Consider the following 22,344-nt stretch of genomic DNA (forward strand, 5'->3'; position numbering starts at 1 on the left):
GGTCCTTCATCCATTTGGAGTCTATTTTCGTGTGTGGTGTAAGGAAGTGGTCCAATTTCATTTTTCTGCATGTGGCTGTCCAGTTTTCCCAGCACCATTTATTGAAGAGGCTGTCTTTTTTCCATTGGACATTCTTTCCTGCTTTGTCGAAGATTAGTTGACCATAGAGTTGAGGGTTGATTTCGGGGCTCTCTATTCTGTCCACTGATCTATGTGTCTGTTTTTGTGCCAGTACCATGCTGTCTTGATGATGACAGCTTTGTAATAGAGCTTGAAGTCCGGAATTGTGATGCCACCAACTTTGGCTTTGTTCTTCAATATTCCTTTGGCTATTCGAGGTCTTTTCTGGTTCCATATAAATTTTAGGATTATTTGTTCCATTTCTTTGAAAAAAATGGATGGTATTTTGATAGGGATTGCATTAAATGTGTAGATTGCTTTAGGTAGCATAGACATTTTCACAATATTTATTCTTCCAATCCAGGAGCATGGAACATTTTTCCATTTTTTTGTGTCTTCCTCAATTTCTTTCATGAGTACTTTATAATTTTCTGTGTATAGATTCTTAGTCTCTTTGGTTAGGTTTATTCCTAGGTATCTTATAGTTTTGGGTGCAATTGTAAATGGGATTGACTCCTTAATTTCTCTTTCTTCAGTCTTGTTGTTGGTGTACAGAAATGCAACTGATTTCTGTGCATTGATTTTATATCCTGACACTTTACTGAATTCCTGTACAAGTTCTAGCAGTTTTGGAGTGGAGTCTTTTGGGTTTTCCACATATAGTATCATATCATGAAAAAGTGCTCCACGTCACTCGGCATCAGGGAAATACAAATCAAAACCACAATGAGATATCACCTCACACCAGTCAGAATGGCTAAAATTAACAAGTCAGGAAATGACAGATGCTGGCGAGGATGCGGAGAAAGGGGAACCCTCCTCCACTGTTGGTGGGAATGCAAGCTGGTGCAACCACTCTGGAAAACAGCATGGAGGTTCCTCAAAATGTTGAAAATAGAACTACCCTATGACCCAGCAATTGCACTACTGGGTATTTACCCTAAAGATACAAACATAGTGATCCGAAGGGGCACGTGTACCCGAATGTTTATAGCAGCAATGTCTACAATAGGCAAACTATGGAAAGAACCTAGATGTCCATCAACAGATGAATGGATCAAGAAGATGTGGTATATATACACAATGGAATACTATGCAGCCATCAAAAGAAATGAAATCTTGCCATTTGCGACGACGTGGATGGAACTAGAGCGTATCATGCTTAGTGAAATAAGTCAATCAGAGAAAGACAACTATCATATGATCTCCCTGATATGAGGACATGGAGAAGCAACATGGGGGGGTAGGGGGATAGGAGAAGAATAAATGAAACAAGATGGGATTGGGAGGGAGATAAACCATAAATGACCCTTAATCTCACAAAACAAACTGGGGGTTGCTGGGGGGAGGTGGGATTGGGAGAGGGGGAGCGGGCTATGGACATTGGGGAGGGGAGGCGAACCATAAGAGACTATGGACTCTGAAAAACAACCTGAGGGTTTTGAAGGGTCAGGGGTGGGAGGTTGGGGCAACCTGAGGGTTTTGAAGGGTCAGGGGTGGGAGGTTGGGGGAACCGGTGGTGGGTAATGGGGAGGGCACGTTTTGCATGGAGCACTGGGTGTTGTGCAAAAAGAATGAATACTGTTACGCTGAAAAAATAAATAAAATGGAAAAAAAAAAAGGCTAGGTTACCTTAAAGTTAATGACATAGTATAGCAAGGCTTTGAAGATCAGAGACTCTGGAGAGAGATAGAATGCTTGTACTCAGATATTAGATTGCTCAGAGCTAGTAGCTGTGTGGTCTTAGTTCAATTAAATAAATACTTTGTGCCTGCATGTCTTCGTCTCTAAAAAGGGGCTAACAATTGTGCCTGCCACATATTGTTGTGAAGCTTAAACTGTTTAGAATAATTCCTGTGTCCATTGTTTGCTATTATCCCTAGAATTGCAGTGCCAATATGATACTATTAAATTAGGCATTAAATATGTTATTTAATTTTGGTTCTTTCAACAGTCCTAAAAGAGGAGATGTTATCTCCATTTTGTAGATAAGGATACTAAAGCCTAGGAGGTTTTACTAATTTGTACCATATCATCCAATTATTATGGGGCAAAGCTAAGCTCAAGGGCAAGACTCTGCCTCCAAGACTCTCCTTTGTTTTAGGAGAGAGTGAGTCCAGTCAGGTTGCAGTAGTGATGTGTTTTGAGTCTTGAAGGGGCAGCATGAGAAAAGAGTTTGGGAGAAAAGAGCAAAAAGTGGGAAGAAAATGGAAAAGGAAATTCTCGAACACACTTTAGGTGCTTCATAAGATGGGTTAGACCAAATAATTATTATCAGCAGGTTCAGGAGAAGATGAAATTACTTTTAAAAATTAAATGGTTTCTGTGTAAGAATATATAATTTTACTAATTAGAGACCCAACGATTTCAATCTACATTTAATCATATTCATTTTAAAACCTGACTTTATGACTTAATATAGCAAGATGGACACAATTGTTCTTTGCATTAGTAGTCATATTGAAATACATTATTAAATACCTCAATTAATAAAATGAGCAGTCTTCGCTTTATAGCTAATTTATGGAGGGAGTTATCTTTTTCAGATATTAGAGCTTATTTTAAAGTATAGTTTTATTCTTTAATAACCCATTTTTAGCTTTCAGCATGTTAATTTCCTGACACCTAAATGACTTCAATGACATGAAAAATGCATGGTACATTTATGTACCAGTATGAGCTGGCTGGTGTTCTGTTTATAGAGGTGGGGATCCACTCTAGAGATGCCATACTCCTCACAGTTTTTCGAGGACATCCTTACAGAATTTGACCTCTGAGAATCTGGGAGTTCAGGGTTTGTCTTCTTCCAAGGCTCTGGGCTTAGGAAAGAAACCTCTGGCAGGCTAAGAATCTGGCCTCCCAAGTTTTCCTTTGTTTGCTTTTAAGATTTTTATTTATTTCAGAGAGAGAGCACAAGCTGGGGAAAGAGGCAGAGAGTGAGTGAGAAGCAGACTCCCTGTAAGCCGGGGAGCTGAAGGCAGATGCTTAACTGATTGAGCCACCCAGACGTCCCTGGCCTCTGAGTTTTACTGATTTCTTTGCCATGGACTTGGAGGGAATCAAGCAGGAATTGTGGCCTTCAATGTCAAGAAATATGTCTAGTATTTTTGTTAGAAATAAGGGATACATTCAAGACAGGAGGAGAATGTATGGTTGATGTATAGCCTCATTGCAGCAAAAGTTCTATATCTCCACTTTTACTGTAATACCAACATTCTATATACTGTTCTATTAACATTCTATATGATTTCTCAGTGTATTAATTTATTAATATCTCAGCATATTAATAAGATTTTAAAGATCTATAATCTTATTTTATATGCCGATATGATATTTTACTGTGTTAAAAATGGTTGTATCCATTCATCAATGAAAGGGAACAGGACTTTCTGGAGACATGATGCTAGGGCTGGAGCAGGGAACATATATAATGAGCCTGTAGTATCCTGTAGTGTCAGAAAGCAAAGGACAAAAACATGTGGGAATATTAAAGGAATGTAGGACATAGAAGTTAGCCTGAAGGAGTTACCAATGACCAAAGCTGTAGTTTGAACAAATAACATGGTATTATATTATAACTCCAAGAATAATAAATATACATGAGTCAATACTATTATCAATAAATAGATGACTAACTAAATAAACATATAAATAAGGGAGAAGGGGCAACTCTTTATTATAGAATTCCAAAATAATATAAGTACATCTTTCTATGTTAGTCATTGCCATTTCACAGAATTCTTTTTAGTAATTGCCTATCATGTCATTATTTGGGTGTAGCATAATTTATTTATAATAACCTGCACCTTTGATATTTAAGCTTTCTTCTGTATTTCCTTAACATTGTAAATAATTGCCAATCAAATTCTTGCACATTTATCTTTCGTCAATTGTTGATTTCTGTATCACGGTTTTGTAGTTGTAAGCCTCAGGAACTTAGTCAACTTAGTGGAAAAATACCAAATTTATTGGAAGGAAATGAATAAATCATACAAATTAAAGTTTGAAGGACTAGGTATTGGAAAGAAGAGAAGTCACAATATTTTATTCTTGGGATAACTAAGTTCTGTTTTTTCTCAGTTTTTAGGTCAGCTGGTTCAATGATAACTTTCTACAGAGAAGGTTTCTTTCTTTTCTTTTTTTTTTAAAGATTTTATTTATTTATTTGACAGAGAGATAGAACACAGGTGGGCAGAGCAGGAGGCAGAGAGAGAAGGAGAAACAGGCTCTCTGCTGAGCAGGGAGCCGGATGTGGGGCTCAATCCCAGGACCTTGGGATCATGGCCTGAGCCGAGGGCAGACACTTAACCAGGCCTGAGCCACTGAGGTGCCCCCAGAGAAGGTACCTTGGCAGCTTAACTTAGGTCAGTCCTTGGAAAGCAAGGTGTCTTAGATAACCTCATCCAAGACTGCTTGCTAATAGAGTAATAATTCTTTCAAGCACAACATGACTCTTGAAACTAGGATAATGGGCGATAGAATTGAATAGCAAATATGAAGGCCTTTACTACATTATCATAGCATAGCCTCCCCTAATTGGAATTTCTGTGTCCAGCAGTCTATTCATGTAAAATATGCATATTCTGCAATATTTACCTTAAAAGAAGATAAACTGGCCATTCTTCCTCTAAAAATGATGAAGTGGTCATTTTTCCATGTTATTATTGATATGCGCTTATCATATTTCCCAGTAGGACAAATGAAAAATGTTTGCTATTATTTATATAATTAGCATTTCTTTGACAATTAGTGAATTAAACACTTTATTATGTTTATTGGCCATGTGCAGTTCTTATTTAATGAAATATCTGAATGGGTCATTTATTTTCCTACCTGTGTAACTTATAAATGTTACTTATTGAATAAGGACACTAACTTCCTGTCTTCCATGTACATTGCCAATAATTTTTTTTTTTTGGCAGTTTCTTTTTTTTTTCTTTTAAATTTATTTATTTTATTTTTTTTTCCATTTTATTTATTTTTTCAGCGTAACAGTATTCATTCTTTTTGCACAACACCCAGTGCTCCATGCAAAACGTGCCCTCCCCATTACCCACCACCTGTTCCCCCAACATCCCACCCCTGACCCTTCAAAACCCTCAGGTTGCCCCAACCTCCCACCCCTGACCCTTCAAAACCCTCAGGTTGTTTTTCAGAGTCCATAGTCTCTTATGGTTCGCCTCTCCTCCCCAGTGTCCATAGCCCGCTCCCCCTCTCCCAATCCCACCTCCCCCCAGCAACCCCCAGTTTGTTTTGTGAGATTAAGAGTCATTTATGGTTTGTCTCCCTCCCAATCCCATCTTGTTTCATTTATTCTTCTATCCCCCTACCCCCCCCATGTTGCTTCTCCATGTCCTCATATCAGGGAGATCATATGATAGTTGTCTTTCTCCGATTGACTTATTTCACTAAGCATGATACCCTCTAGTTCCATCCACGTCGTCGCAAATGGCAAGATTTCATTTCTTTTGATGGCTGCATAGTATTTCATTGTGTATGTATACCACATCTTCAGCGTAACAGTATTCATTGTTTTTGCACAACACCCAGTGCTCCATGCAATACGTGCCCTCCCTATTACCCACCACCTGGTTCCCCCAACCTCCCACCCCTGCCCCTTCAAAATCCTCAGGTTGTTTTTCAGAGTCCATAGTCTCTTATGGTTCGCCACCCCTTCCAATTTTTTTTTTTTATAAACATATAATGTATTTTTATCCCCAGGGGTACAGGTCTGTGAATCGCCAGGTTTACACACTTCACAGCACTCACGATAGCACATACCCTCCCCAATGTCCTTAACCCCCTCCCCCTCTCCCAACCCCACCTCCCCCCAGCAACCCCCAGTTTGTTTTGTGAGATTAATAGTCATTTATGGTTTGTCTGCAAATAATTTTGTTTGACAGTTTTCTACTATTCTTTTAAATTGGCTTATATAATGCTCACCAAGGAAGCTTTTAATATTTTGTTAAATTCATCTGTCATTTTACTGGATTTTTTTGACATTTTCATAAAAATTCTTCATCCAAATATTATAATAATCACCAAAATTTTCTTCTAGTACTTTTGTAGTTTTATATTTTACAATTGTATCTTTAGTTTACTTGGAATTTATTTTGGCATATCTTGTGTGAGGTTAAAATCCAGCTCTCATTTTTTTTCCCAATCTGTACAGATTTAGAAATATATAATCTATATAAACAAAAATGTTCTCAAATTTGTATTATGCATTAGCACAGCTGACTAGTTTCTGTAATGATAATGGATATGATATACCCATACTTTTACTTCTCTTTCTGGAAGGCAGATATTATAACCTTCTCTTATACTACCATTTTCTCTATAAATTGTCTCTATAAGCTGATCTTTAAAAGGCTAGACTGGAGGCGCCTGGGTGGCTCAGTGGGTTAAACCTCTGCCTTCAGCTCAGGTCATGATCTCAGGGTCCTGGGATTGAGCCCCTCATTGGGCTCTCTGCTCAGCAGGGAGCCTGCTTCCTTTCCTCTCTCTCTGCCTGCCTCTCTGCCTCCTTGTGAGCTCTCTGTCAAATAAATAAAATCTTAAAAAAAAAAAAAAGGCTAGAACTGGCATATATCCTACTTTAAAAGGCCACACTCATTAAAATATTTTCTTTGATTTTTTTTCCTTGAATGGATAGCCAAAATTTCTTTTATTCTAATATGAATGGAGTTAGATTAAATTTCAGATAATTCATGTTGGATTTGTTTCCCCAAGGCAATGAAAGTAAGGACAATGATGCTACTCTCCAGGGATAATTGCTATATTAAATTGTAGGGATGTATTACATGGTATCTCAACTCTTGCACCAAAACTGAATATCTTATCTGCTTTATAATGATTGTTTATGAAAGATTATTCTGGCAAATGGCTTTCATTAAAATATCCACTGCAAATTTAATTTCTTTTGCTGAATATAAAATTCATCTAAGAGCTTTGCGCAGTGGCAGTATCGTAGCCAATGAGGTTTATCCGAGGCGCGATTATTGCTAATTAAAATTCATCTAAGAAATGGTGCATTTTATTTTCTAAATAGTGATTTAGAGGGAAATAGTATTGAATGGAAAATAAAAGCCCTTGTATCTCATTATGTAGTTAAATCAAACAAATAATTAAAAACTGATGTAGAAAAGCAACGGGTTAAAATGTATTTAGTGAAAAAATAATTGATTAGTGTTTTGAGTATTGTTCATCCACATGGAGCTCAATATAATTTGACTTAATATTTATTAAATAAAAAGAGGCTGAAAATTGTATCACATTGCACCAGTTGTTCCAGACTGAAAACAAATCTGAACTCACATACCTACATCAAATTATTTTAATGTGGTTTATCAAATAACAAGATAATACAATATGTATTTAGGGCCAGCATTGGCAGTCTTTAAGGTGTGTGTCTAGTCTCTCTTTATAATTCTGGTACTACTTGAAAGCTCTGGAATCTTGGACAAGTAATTTAACATTGATCTTTGGAACCAGTTCACCTTTCTCTTAGTTACCTTCTTTCACTTTTATGAAAGGCAGATAGGCCTTTTATTCCCTATATCCTTTATGTCTTTTAATTCCTCTGTGCGGATGAACTTAGATCTCTGAGAACTAACCTAAGTCATTCTCAAATTTCTGGTCAGACAGATGTAGCTGAAAGTGCATTGTCTTTGAGTCATAAGTCTTGAGTTTTAGTCTGAGCTTTTATTTATCAGCTGTTTAAATTACTTAATCCATGTTTTTTTAAAAAAAATTTTGTTTATTTATGTTTTCAGCGTAGAGTGTTTATTGTTTTTGCACAACACCCAGTGCTCCATGCAATGCATGCCCTCCCTATTACCCACCACCTGGTTCCCCCAACCTCCATGTTTTGCTGCAGATTTACATCAGTGAAGTTTAGGATGTGAGGAAGACTAAATTGGGCAATTGAAAAGAATGTTAAGCGTTTTCATACTTGAGCTAGTAAAAAAAAAAATCTGTGGCTAGTGGAGGCATTGAGTAGGAAGGGAAATGCTACAAAAGGTCTGTGTTGGTTTCTTCTGAAAACAGATTTATTTGATCCCTATATGTCAAGCAATGAACATATTGGGCATTTAGAAAAATATATGGTACTGTAGACTTCTGGTACTGTATTATTAAATCTATATAATTTAGCACAAATAAAATTACTTTTAATATAATTATATTGTTACATTGTTTTAGTCTTAGCATGCCATTAAGCTTAATGTTTTAATCAGTCAAGTAGCTTATGAGCTACTTGAGGGTCAGAAGTACTAGTTGTATTGTATGATATGTTGAATTTTCTCATGTTACCCACAACCAGCAAATCTTTATCTGAAATGATATTCCTTTCTTAATACCATTTAATTCCTTTTTAAATACCATTAAATTCTTGTTCTTTTGTGAGAATATTTGCATTAATCACCACTAGTGGTGCCCTTAGACTAAATCTTTTACATTTCTTTCTTCTTTTTTTTTTTTTAATATTTATTTGGCAGAGAGTCAGGCAGACAGAGAGGAGGAAGCAGGCTCCCCGCGGAGCAGAGAGCCCGATGTGGGGCTCGATCCCAGGACCCTGGGATCATGACCTGAGCCGAAGGCAGAGGCTTTAACCCACTGAGGCACCCAGGCGCCCCAATCTTTTACATTTCTTGATTTGAAGTCTTTTCCTCCTCAGTAGAGCACATAACACTATGGAAACGGTCTTAGTCTTTATTTGAAAGATGGGATATTGTATCAGTAGAAATTATTCATGAAATAATTTTTTTTTCTATTATTATTTACATAACATGAAAAAAATACAGCACAGAAGCTTCCAGGTTGGTGAACCAGAATGCATCTTCATGCCAAGCCTCAAGATCCACAGGGACCTCCTGCTTTCCAGATCTTACTCTATATATGTCTTCATCTGCCAGTTCATTCATGTCCTTTAATACCCTTTTAAATAAACTAGCAGTTTAGTAACCAAAAAATATATATACCATATAAAATATTAGAATTTGAATTTTCTTCTGGAGAGATCTTTTCAATTAACTTTTAAGGCTCTAATGAACTCCTTCTTTGGATTCCTTTGGATTCCTTTGGATATCAACACAGGCATCTTTTCCTCAAGGAAGTTTTTCCCTGACCATTCACTCTAGGTCAGAGTCTTTTGCTGTTTTCTACCTAGAGCCTTGTTTCTCAGTTTATAATTCTACATATATTAGTATAATTCTTTTTTATTTATTTATTTATTTTTTTAATTTACTTATTTGACAGACAAGTAGGAAGAGAGGTAGGCAGAGACAGAAGAGGAAGCAGGCTCCCCGCCGAGCAGAGAGCCCGATGCCGGGCTCAATCCCAGGACTCTGGGATCATGACCTGAGCTGAAGGCAGAGGCTTTAACCCACTGAGCCACCCAGGCGCCCCTTAGTATAATTCTTGATTAATGTCTATTTCTGTCATTCTAAGTTCTGAGAGAGTAGAGAGTATCTACCTTTTTGTTCATTGCTTTCTGTGCAACTTATCATAGTTTTTGGCTCACAATAAGTGATTTTTGAATGTATGAGTATAAAGAGCTATTATGTGAAAGATCTGGGATTTTTAAATCAGATCTGACTCCAAAATCACTATTCTGCAGTTACAGTGTATTTTTAGTATGTTATAATAACAAATTATCATAATGAATGTCTAGTACTTATCCTGGACATACTCAAAATCAATATATGAATTTTGACCTTTTTTTGTTTAATCAGACCATTTTTATAATTTGTAATATTAATGAAAAGGGAATTTGGTGACAGAGGTGGTAGGTTCATGTGCAGAATTTTGAAGGATGAGACCCTTACAGGTAGATCCAGTGGACCTCTGCCTTTTAGGGCTGGCTTTGGGGGGCCGGAGGGCAGAGCAAGACCCCAAGCTGTGCTACTTGAGGGACTCAGACAACAGGCAGTGAGTGTGGCATTGCCGGCTCACCTTGTTTTTCTCCTGACCCAGCCTCAGATGGAGTGGGCAAAGTGAGTCAGTGACGATGAACTGGTTCCAGTGGAAGAGTATAAGCATATCAGGGGAGATTTTATGTTGTTTGTACTTGTATCTAAAAGCATCTCAGAAGGAAACAGAAATGATTCTACATTAATAAGAATTGATTTCTGACAGAATTTGAAATCTGTCCTTATTCCCTCTCCATCTATCACTCTTTCCCTCTTTCCTGCTCCTGTTCCTCTGTTCCTACTCCCTCTTACCTTTCTTGTCTCTACTGTGACCACTGATACTTTAGACAAAAGTAATATGCACAGCCAGAAATCCTCACTATACCTTTCCCTAATGGCATGTGGGAAATGCATAACTGCAGTCCTCCAGTGAAATTGAGGTAATAGCCATATTATCCACAGCATTTTCTCTGTTTGCTTGTACATTATAACAGTTTTATGTAACAGAAAATACAGAAGAGTTTTGCAGTACTAATTTCATTGCTTTGTTTTTGATGTTAACAAAATACTGATCTATTATTTTAAGATAACAGTATATATTTCATTCCAAAATTCTAACACTTAAATATTTTAAATGTATTTATTTCTTTTCATTCTTAATATATATACATATACTTTTTAGTCTGTAGAATAATATCAAGATTATATTTTCTCTGTATTTGTCTTGCAATTCACAACTTTGCTTTCTATATCCTTAAACACAGTTAATAAGATTGAGGTTGACACTGTATTTGTATTCTAGCTATGCTATCTTCAGAATTTCTTTGGAAATATGACCTTAAATTAATATCATAGTTAGACTTACTTCTTCATCTCTATATATACTCAGTCAAAATTTGCTCAGAATTAAAGAAATTTTGTTGCCTAATGGATAATTATATTGCTTAGGAGTGACTTTCTGAGCACTCTGAGCTTGCCTATAAGACACATTTTGGCTGGGCCCCAAGACCTGCCATCATATAAGGCAGTTTTTCTCATAAGCCTGACTGTAGGCTGAGCATCTCTTTCGCAAATACTGTGTAATGTACACCCAAACCTAAAAATGAAGTGGTCAGCTTTGCATGCCCTGGGGTTTAAAATCATACATCTTATTACTTTATTTCTTTATTGCCTGATTAGAATGCATGAAATTTTATAACCAAAGTACAAGTTGCTTCATTAGTTTGTAATTCAACTAATCAGTTATGGTTTCGTTCTATTCTGAAGCTAACATATTCTTCCTGTATGTTAGACACACACCCTCTTAGAGGTCCAAACTTTGCCTTTTTCCAATGATTTTGTCTGATTCTGTGTTGTAAACTTCCAAAGTCATTCTAAACACCTTGAAAACTTCTAGAAGTAATTCTAATTGAGTGGAAAAATCACTTCAGTGTTTTATTTTTTGAAATTTAGATTTCAAAACTACCAATTTAGCAAATGCCAATAATAAAATTTGTCCAAAATTTGAACTTTTACCCATTTTTCTTATCCTAGTAACTAGAGAGATCCTTGACACTCTCTTATCATTAATTAAATTTCTTAAAGAATATGATAAAACTTATTGTAATCCAAAGTTTTTTCTGAGGAAAAAGAAAGAAAAATGCAAATGTACTTTTTTGCATAAGGTATTTTATAAATGTTATATTATTATTCCTAATAATATTTTTATAAAGATTTTTCATGTCTCTTGTTGCTAGTAATATGGTTAGAAGTGTTTGAATTCTCTAATTATGTACTTTTTTTTAATCATGCTCTTCTTGCATTTCAAGTGTTCCCAAAAGTCTTTACCTTGTACACCATCTGTGATCTACAACCTAGAAGAAATCAAATAATCAATGGCATATACACTTTAATCCCATGCTCTACTAAGGGAGACTTGTTCAGTGTGTGTGGCTATGGAAAGAATATCAATGGCCAGGAAGTAGACTTAGTAGAAGGAAGGAGCATATGCATTTGTATGAGACAGGGAGAGAATGGGGATTCCCAAACTGAAGTCAGAAATGGATTGAAGCCAAATTATTATTTTTTTTCCCCATTTTATTTATTTTTTTCAGTATAACAGTATTCATTGTTTTTGCACAATACCCAGTGCTCCATGCAAAACGTGCCCTCCGTATTACCCACCACCTGTTCCCCCAACCTCCCACCCCTGACCCTTCAAAACCCTCAGGTTGTTTTTCAGAGTCCATAGTCTCTTATGGTTCGCCTCCCCTCCCCAATGTCCATAGCCCCCTCCCCCTCTCCCAATCCCACCTCCCCCCAGCAACCCCCAGTTTGTTTTGTGAGATTAAGAGTCATTTATGGTTTGTCTCCCTCCCAATCCCATCTTGTTTCATTTATTCTTCTCCTATCCCCCTAACCCCCCATGTGGCATCTCCATGTCCTCATATCAGGGAGATCATATGATAGTTGTCTTTCTCCGACTGGCTTATTTCACTAAGCATGATACGCTCTAGTTCCATCCACATCATCACAAATGGCAAGATTTCATTTCTTTTGATGGCTGCATAGTATTCCATTGTGTATATGTACCACATCTTCTTTATCCATTCATCTGTTGATGGACATCTAGGTTCTTTCCATAGTTTGCCTATTATAGACATTGCTGCTATAAACATTCGGGTACACGTGCCCCTTCGGATCACTACGTCTGTATCTTTAGGGTAAATACCCAGTAGTGCAATTGCTGGGTCATAGGGTAGTTCTATTTTCAACATTTTGAGGAACCTCCATGCTGTTTTCCAGAGTGGTTGCACCAGCTTGCATTCCCACCAACAGTGGAGGAGGGTTCCCCTTTCACCGCATCCTCGCCAGCATCTGTCATTTCCTGACTTGTTAATTTTAGGTATTCTGACAGGTGTGAGGTGATATCTCATGGTGGTTTTGATTTGTATTTCCCTGATGCCGAGTGACGTGGAGCACTTTTTCATGTGTCTGTTGGCCATCTGGATGTCTTCTTTGCAGAAATGTCTGTTCATGTCCTCTGCCCATTTCTTGATTGGATTGTTTGTTCTTTGGGTGTTGAGTTTGCTAAGTTCCTTATAGATTTTGGATACTAGCCCTTTATCTGATATGTCATTTGCAAATATCTTCTCCCATTCTGTCAGTTGTCTTTTGGTTTTGTTAACTGTTTCCTTTGCTGTGCAAAAGCTTTTGATCTTGATGAAATCCCAATAGTTCATTTTGCCCTTGCTTCCCTTGCCTTTGCCGTTGTTCCTAGGAAGATGTTGCTACGGCTGAGGTCGAAGAGGTTGCTGCCTGCATTCTCCTCAAGGATTTTGATGGATTCCTTTCTCACATTGAGGTCCTTCATCCATTTGGAGTCTATTTTCGTGTGTGGTGTAAGGAAGTGGTCCAATTTCATTTTTCTGCATGTGGCTGTCCAGTTTTCCCAGCACCATTTATTGAAGAGGCTGTCTTTTTTCCATTGGACATTCTTTCCTGCTTTGTCGAAGATTAGTTGACCATAGAGTTGAGGGTCGATTTCTGGGCTCTCTATTCTGTTCCACTGATCTATGTGTTTGTTTTTGTGCCAGTACCATGTTGTCTTGATGATGACAGCTTTGTAATAGAGCTGAAGTCCGGAATTGTGATGCCACCAACTTTGGCTTTCTTTTTCAATATTCCTTTGGCTATTTGAGGTCTTTTCTGGTTCCATATAAATTTGAGGATTATTTGTTCCATTTCTTTGAAAAAAATGGATGGTATTTTGATAGGGATTGCATTAAATGTGTAGATTGATTTAGGTAGCATGGACATTTCACAATATTTATTCTTCCAATACAGGAGCATGGAACATTTTTCCATTTCTTTGTGTCTTCCTCAATTTCTTTCATGAGTACTTTATAATTTTCTGTGTATAGATTCTTAGCCTCTTTGGTTAGGTTTATTCCTAGGTATCTTATAGTTTTGGGTGCAATTGTAAATGGGATTGACTCCTTAATTTCTCTTTCTTCTGTCTTGTTGTTGGTGTACAGAAATGCAACTGATTTCTGTGTATTGATTTTATATCCTGACACTTTACTGAATTCCTGTACAAGTTCTAGCAGTTTTGGAGTGGAGTCTTTTGGGTTTTCCACATATAGTATCATATCATCTGCGAAGAGTGATAGTTTGACTTCTTCTTTACCAATTTGGATGCCTTTAATTTCGTTTTGTTGTTTTATTGCTGAGGCTAGGACTTCTAGTACTATGTTGAATAGCAGTGGTGATAATAGACATCCCTGCCGTGTTCCTGACCTTAGCGGAAAAGCTTTCAGTTTTTCTCCATTGAGAATGATATTTGCGGTGGGTTTTTCATAGATGGCTTTGATAATATTGAAGTATGTGCCCTCTATCCCTACACTTTGAAGAGTTTTGATCAGGAAGGGATGCTGTACTTTGTCAAATGCTTTTTCAGCATCTATTGAGAGTATCATATGGTTCTTGTTCTTTCTTTTATTAATGTGTTGTATCACATTGATTGATTTGCGGATGTTGAACCAACCCTGCAGCCCTGGAATAAATCCCACTTGATCGTGGTGAATAATCCTTTTAATGTACTGTTGAATCCTATTGGCTAGTATTTTGGCGAGAATTTTTGCGTCTGTGTTCATCAAGGATATTGGTCTGTAATTCTCTTTTTTGGTGGGATCCTTGTCTGGTTTTGGGATCAAGGTGATGCTGGCCTCATAAAATGAGTTTGGAAGTTTTCCTTCCATTTCTATTTTTTGGAACAGTTTCAGGAGAATAGGAATGAGTTCTTCTTTAAATGTTTGGTAGAATTCCCCTGGGAAGCCATCTGGCCCTGGGCTCTTGTTTGTTTGGAGATTTTTGATGACTGTTTCAATCTCCTTACTGGTTATGGGCCTGTTCAGGTTTTCTATTCTTCCTGGTCCAGTTGTGGTAGTTTATATGTCTCTAGGAATGCATCCATTTCTTCCAGATTGTCAAATTTGTTGGCGTAGAGTTGCTCATAGTATGTTCTTATAATTGTCTGTATTTCTTTGGTGTTAGTTGTGATCTCTCCTCTTTCATTTCTTGCATTTGTTTTGTTTCTTAAATTCCACATATGAGTGAAATCATATGGTATTTGTCTTTTTCTGACTGCACTATTTTGCTTAGCATTATACTCTCTAGCTCCATCGACATTGTTGCAAATGTTAAGATTTCATTCTTTTTTATGGCTGAGTAGTGATCCACTGTATATGTACCACATCTTTATCCTTTCATCAGGTAATGGACATTTGGACTATCTCTAATTGGGCTATTATTGATAATGCAGCTATAAATATTGGGGACATGTTAACATTTGAGTAGTATTTTTATATCCTTTGGGTAAATACATAGTAGCCACTCTGGAAAACAGTATGGAGATTCCTCAAAAAGTTAAAAATAGAACAACCTGATGATCAAGAAACTGTGCTACTAGGTATTTAACAAATGAATAGTAAATATTTTCTTTTAGCACTTTTCAGATACTGTTCCATCATATTTTGGCTATCCTTGTTCTGTCAAGAAGTTGACCATAATTCTTACTATGTCTCTTTTCAGTACAATATATGTTTTTCTCTGGTTTCTTTAAAGAATTTCTCTTTTCTTTGATTTTCAGTTGTAATATTATGACAGACCTACATATGGTTTTCTTGATGTTGGTTATCAGTTTGGAAAATTCTCAGCCATTATTTTTTCAAATATTGCTACCTCACCATTTTCTCTCTATTTCTATCAGGGATGCCATCTAACATTTTGTAGATATTTTCCCTTTTATTTTTTTTTTAAATTTTATTTTTCTGTATATTTAACTTCTTCCTATGTCAGCCAGGTTGTTTACTTTGGATAAATTTCCCAGGTCACAAAATAACAGCCTCACCTGATTTTCTCCATCATCTGTATTCCCTGTGGATGAGTTCCAAATGTCCACCTTTCTTTGGGACACTGGTCATATTGTCTTGAGTTTTGTATGCCTGTTTATTATTATTATCATTATTATTATTAACATATATTATTTGCCCCAGGGGTACAGGTCTATGAATCATCAGGCTTACCCATTTCATAGCACTCACCAGAGCACATACCATCCCCAAGGTCCATAACACAGCCACCCTATTCTTATCCCCCCACCCCCAGTAACCTGATGCGAGTGATGTGGAGCACTTTTTCGTGTGTCTGCTGGCCATTTGGATGTCTTCTTTGCAGAAATGCCTGTTCATGTCTTGGATTATTTGTTCATTAGGTGTTGAGTTTGATAAATTCTTTATAGAGTTTGGATATTGGCCCTTTATTGGATATGTCATTTGTAAATATCTTCTTCCATTCTGTCAGTTGTCTTTTGGTTTTGTTGACTCTTTCCTTTGCTGTGCAAACGCTTTTGGTCTTGATGAAATCCCAATAATTCATTTTTGCCATTTCTTCCCTTGCCTTTGGTGATGGTTCTAGGAAGAAGTTGCTGTGGCTGAGGTCGAAGAGGTTGCTGCCTGTGTTCTCCTCAAGGATTTTGATGGATTCCTGTCTCACACTGAGGTCCTTCATCCACTTTGAGCCTATTTTTGTGTGTGGTGTAAGGAAATGTTCCAGTTTCATTCTTCTGCATGGGCTGTCCACTTTTCCCTACACCATTGTTGAAGAGACTGTCTTTTTTTCACTGGACATTCTTTCCTGCTTGGTCATGGTGAATAATCCTTTTAATGTATTGTTGGATCCTATTGGCTAGTATTTTGGTGAGAATTTTTGCATCCGTGTTCATCAAGAATATTGGTCAGTAAGTCTCCTTTTTGATTGGGTCTTTGGTTTTGGGATCAAGGTAATGCTGGCTTCATGAAACGAGTTTGGAAGTTTCCCTTCCATATCTATTTTTGGGAACAGTTTCAGGAGAGTAAGTATTAATTCTTCTTTAAATGTTTTGGTGGAATTCCCCTGGGAAGCCATCTGGCCCTGGGCTCTTGTTTGTTGGGAGATTTTTTGATGACTTCAATCTCCTTACTGGTTATGGGTCTGTTCAGGTTTTCTCTTTCTTCCTGGTTCAGTTTTGGTAGTTTATATGTCTCTAGGAATCCATTGCTTCCAGATTGTCAAATTTGCTACCAGATTGTCAAAGTTGCTCATAATATGTTCTTATAATTGTTTGTATTTCTTTGGTGTTGGTTGTGATTGCTTCTCTTTCATTCACGATTTTATTAATTTGAGTCCTTTCTCTTTTCTTTTTGATAAGTCTGGCCAGAGGTTTATCAATCTTATTAATTCTTTCAAAGAACCAGCTCTTAGTTTCATTGATCTGTTCTACTGTTCTCTTGGTTTCTATTTCATTGATTTCTGCTCTGATCTTTATGCTTTCTCTTCTCCTGCTGGGTTTAGGCTTTCTTTGCTGTTCTTTCTCCAGCAATTTTAGGTGTTGGGTTAGGTTGTGTACTTTAACCTTTCTTGTTTCTTGAGAAAGGCTTGCTTAAAGAAAGAAAAACATATGTATACAAAATACAAAAATAAGGGTAAACACAATGAAGGGATGAAATATGACTGTAAAGATAAAAATTTAAAAAGATTCTAAAAAGATAAGAGGTTGGTTGAAAAAAGAAGAAAAAAGGAAAGATTGTGATCAGGTTGGAGGCTAGAACAAAGCCATGTGGTAGATTTAGGATATACTTTGATCTATTAGAAGAAATTGTATCCCAAAATTTTAACGAAAATGAAAACCTATATGTATACAAAGGTAAGGTTAAATACAATGAATGTATAAAATATGACTATAACAATGAAAATTAAGAAAGATTTTTAAAAAGTATTGGTAAAATAGTTTAAAAACATTAAAATACGAAAGAGGAAAAATTAAAAAAAAGAAACAGAATAGAAAAAAATAAAATTTCAGAAATTTAATTTTGAAAGACTAAAGGGTCCTGGGAAAAAAGCCATGAATTCTATGTGTTGCTTTCCCCTAGCTCTGGATTTCCACAGTTCTCATTGATTGGTCAACTTGGTCTTCTCTGGAAATTCTTGCTGATCTTCTGGTGTAGGTCCTGTTGCAGTGATTCTCAGTGTCTTTGCCTGAGGGGGAATTGCACTGCCCTTGCCAGGAACCAGACTGTATAATCTGCTTGGGTTTGCTCTTGATAGCTTTTATTCCCTAAACGCTTTCCTTACATCTTTGGAGGACAGGAATTAAAATGGTGGCCTCCCAATCACCGGCAGCACTCCTCAATGTGCCCTCAGAGAAAAGCAGTCAATCCCTCCTGTCTCCCTGGTCTCTGGCCACACTCTGAGCTTGCCTAGCCTGTGACCAAGCATTTCTAGCTCTGGTGCATGGCCCCATTTGGAATCTCTCAACCCAGGAGATTTCTATAATGCACTCCTACACTGCTTCTCCTAGAGGATGAGGGAGGGTGTCTCCCTGGATCTGCTAATTGTGGGGTCTTGGTAGAATTGCAGTGGCCCAATCGTGCCTTGGATCATGGTTTAAGGTAATCCTGAGCTGAGAGCCCACTCCTTGGCTCCATCTCTGTAATCAGCTTCCCTGCTCCAATACCTGGGAGCTCTGCCACACTCAGAGACCCCAGTCTTTCTGTGACCTTGCGGGTCCTGAGACCACACTGTCCCGCTAGGGCTCCACCTCCTGCTTAGCCTCTGGAATGATGGTCCCACAATGGAGCAGACATCTAAAAGTTCTGATTTTGTTTTCTGCTGTTCTCTCACTTGCTGGGATCCAGCCCCTCCCCTTGTGGTCTATCCTCCCATATGTTGCCTCAGATTCACTTCTCTGCACATCTTACCTTACAGAAGGTGGTTGATTTTCTGTTCCTAGAATTGCTGCTCTTCACTTTTATCTCCTGTTGAGTTTGTAGGTGTTCAGAATGGTTTGAGAAGTATGTAGCTGCACCCTGGGACCTGATAATATTTTGATCTCCTACTCTGTTATCTTGCTCCCCTCTATATGCCTATTTTTATTTGTCTTGTTTTTATATGTTGAGCATCACACAATATTTCTTTAAAAAAAACAGAGGTCAGATTTGAGACACAATAGTGATATTGTCTTTTTCCAAAGAGTGTTTATGCTGACATCTTACAGGCAACTATGCTGGCAACATTATCAATTACATTATAACCTTATTCTAATTAGTAATTGAAATGATTCTAAGTTTAGCTTTAGTCTTTGGAATGTTAAGTCTATTTCTAATTTCCTCTCATTCCTCCGAGTTTTAATGCAAAGCCTGGAGTTTTTACCAGAACCCATACTTAGGGCTCTCAGCTACAGTATGGTCCTTTTTGTCTCAGCCTTTTTGCCTCCTTTATCAAAATTATCTGAAACCAAGGCTTTAGCAGGAAACAAACTCCAAACATCAGGTTAACCTCCCTGTGTGTCTTTCTTCTCTTAGATCTTGACTCCATTATTCTTCACTACATGGTTAAATTCTCTGATGCTTTCAAATACATTTCCTAAAAAAAGTATTTTTACCATATTTTGTTATTTTCAGTGAAAGACTTGTTCCACAAAACCTCATTCATCATTACTGAAACTCTCTTCTGCTTTGAGGAGAAATATTCATAAGCTTAACTTTTATGTTTATATACTACCTATCAAATAACTTAGAATGAATATTTTTGTTAAAAAATGTGATATAATTTCTTAGATCATATTTTTGCCCAGAAAGTAGTGCGTCCAGTGTCTGTAAAACCTACCTTATTATATCTTTTCTTCCTGTTTCTTCATGGTCTTCTGCCATTTTCTTTCTAGCCTTTCCATTCTTACCTACTTATACCTTCCATTTATGTTTTACCCTACATTTGGGTTTCTCATTCCTGTACTCTGTTTCTAAAAATACATGCAGAACTAGGTTCTGATTTTCTAACAGCACAAATTCTATTTTAGATTAATTCACATTGTTTGCTATCTTACTCAAATACCATTTTCTATCTACAAGAGTGTAATTCCCTTGAGTTTGAAATTAATAAGTCTATATCACTAAAACAAGCTTAATTATCATGTCAGGATAGATCCATATCTGGAACCCTGTCCCTTTCTAGTTGTCTCACTATGCTGAAAATCATCTGGCTCTAGATAAGTGTGCTTCACACCCTTGTTTGTTCGTGCTAATGTTGCAGGGATACTCATACAGGAAGGAAACAACCTTTGGCAAAGTGACTAAGCTCATTTTGACCAGAAGACAAATGCTTGAAATCATTAAAACACAGATTGTCTTGAATTATTGCTACCTAATCTTTGATTTTTGTTGTGAATGCATAGTAAATTTGGCATATGTTTCTATAGCTAAAAATCAAAAGGTAGAAGTTACATCAGAATCTCTGAAATATAAATGCATAATGACTTTGAAAGTCATATTAACATGGTGTTACTGTTGGCCACTATAAATCAGCAGGTACATTTTTTGGAGTCACTAAATCATAGCACTCATTATCTTGCCAGGTGCAAAATGAATGATTTTGGGAGCTAGTCTTATATAGGATTTACACTGAATTAGGGAAATAAAATTCTTAGGTAAGTCCATGCACAATAATGTAAATTATAAAGTTATTTTTATATCATTTCTACCTTCCAAAAATATTTTGGCTCTGCTCCATGAATGAGATATGAACAATACATTGACTTTTGAGAAGGCCATTTGTTCACTAAACAGGCATTTAGAGTGCCTGTTATGTGTAAGAGTCTGAGCTAGAGAGACAAAAGTGAATCATGTGCCATACTTGTCTTCTAATAACCTCATAGTTGAGTGGAAGGACTGTGCAATGACACAATAGTGATACTGTCTTGTAAGTACATTTCTACATTGATAACAGGTACAGCACAAAGAAATGTGCTTTTCTGTAAATAGCTGTATATTCAGGGAAGCAGTGGAAGGTGAGGTTAGGGAGGCAAACTGGGGTTGTCCTCCTAGATGACCTTGTATCAAAGGATTTGAAACTTTACCCTGTGGACAATATGGAGTCATTTGATGGTAATACATAGATGAATGATATATTTTTTTAATGCTTTTTAGTAGTGCCATTTTGTGTGGGGGTTTCCTTAAGCTGAGAGACATGTGAGAGACTGTAGCAGTGTCTTACGGACAGTGATGGAGACTTATACTAAGAAAGGAACAAGAAAATACAGAAGAAGGAGTGAATTTTTAAAATGTGTTTCAACAGATCTTAGAATGATGCCAAATTTCAGGCTTGCAAGTGAAAAATATTGTCATTAATCATGATCATGAATTCAAAAGTAAAACTGATTTAAGTGAAAGAACAAAAATATTTAGCACAGTGAGGCTTCTGTGGAACATCTAGGTAGAGTTAGATGAAAGTAGCAAACACATTATGGTAAACCTCAAGGATGGACAAAAATGCTATAGGATTAGGTGTGGAATGAGAAAAGAGAAGGGCAGTATGGACTTTGGAGGAGCTCAGTGAGCTTCTCCACTGAGCTCCTCCAAAGTCTATACTGCCCTTCTCTTTTCTCATATATATATATATAGTCAGCAGGCTATATATATAGCCTGCTGACTACACTAAATTCAGTGAGAGTGCTTGGAGAGGCCAGAGAAACTGATGGCTGACATTAGATCACCTGTCATAAGTGAGGCTTTGGTAAATGTTGAAAAAATATCCCAAACTTAGATTCTGTTTGTTGCTTAAAGTGTTGAGAGTGAGATCTATAACAAGTGAAAAAGGTGCAAAGGCATTCTGTAGTGCAGATTTTAGTAGACCAACTTATTATCCTAGCCCATGCTATCCTGACACTTCTAAAGAATTGATAGACTTTAGGGATGGCATATGGAATTCCTATAGTCAAAGGCAGAATTTTGCATCAAACAACACATTTAACTGTGCAGCTAGTATTTGGCATTAATTTCAGCTGGACAGATTATATTCAGCCATTTATAACTGATACCCATAGCCATAGAAGAGCCTCAGCACAATTCCTAGAAATTGACTGGCATCCCATTCTAGGCCTTTCTTAGAAGGTGGATACAAAATAAAACCTGGATTGTATGTGGTAGAGATAATCTGTTAGGCGGGGTTATGTATCAAGAGTCTTATAAAGATTAAAGATAACCAAATGAGTCCACCTAATTAATTCATTTGAATTATTTTCTTGATGCCTGGCTTTTCAATGTCTGATCATGCTCTACATAATCACAACTGCAACTTTTTAAAATTCAATAGGAAGGATCATTGAAACATATTAACAAAAAGAAGATAAATATTATAGAAGATCATATTAATTATAAGAACCTGGAATAACTTAAGAGTGGAAGTTAGTTATTTTACTGTGGAGCTTCATGTTATAAGTCACCAAACCACAAGAAGATTT

At 36.9% G+C, this 22,344-nt stretch overlaps 1 protein-coding gene and 1 pseudogene across 1 annotated transcript in view; both read left to right on the forward strand.

Annotated features, from left to right (window-relative positions):
* The window catches only part of SPAG16 (sperm associated antigen 16), a 1,085,475-nt gene that overhangs the window by 108,901 nt on the left and 954,230 nt on the right, over positions 1–22,344 (forward strand). The gene's annotated exons all lie outside the window — the stretch shown is intronic.
* On the forward strand, positions 7,068–7,226 carry LOC123951194 (annotated as a pseudogene).

This window comes from Meles meles, chromosome 9, assembly GCF_922984935.1.
Source record: "Meles meles chromosome 9, mMelMel3.1 paternal haplotype, whole genome shotgun sequence".
In the NCBI taxonomy this organism is placed as follows: domain Eukaryota; kingdom Metazoa; phylum Chordata; class Mammalia; order Carnivora; family Mustelidae; genus Meles; species Meles meles.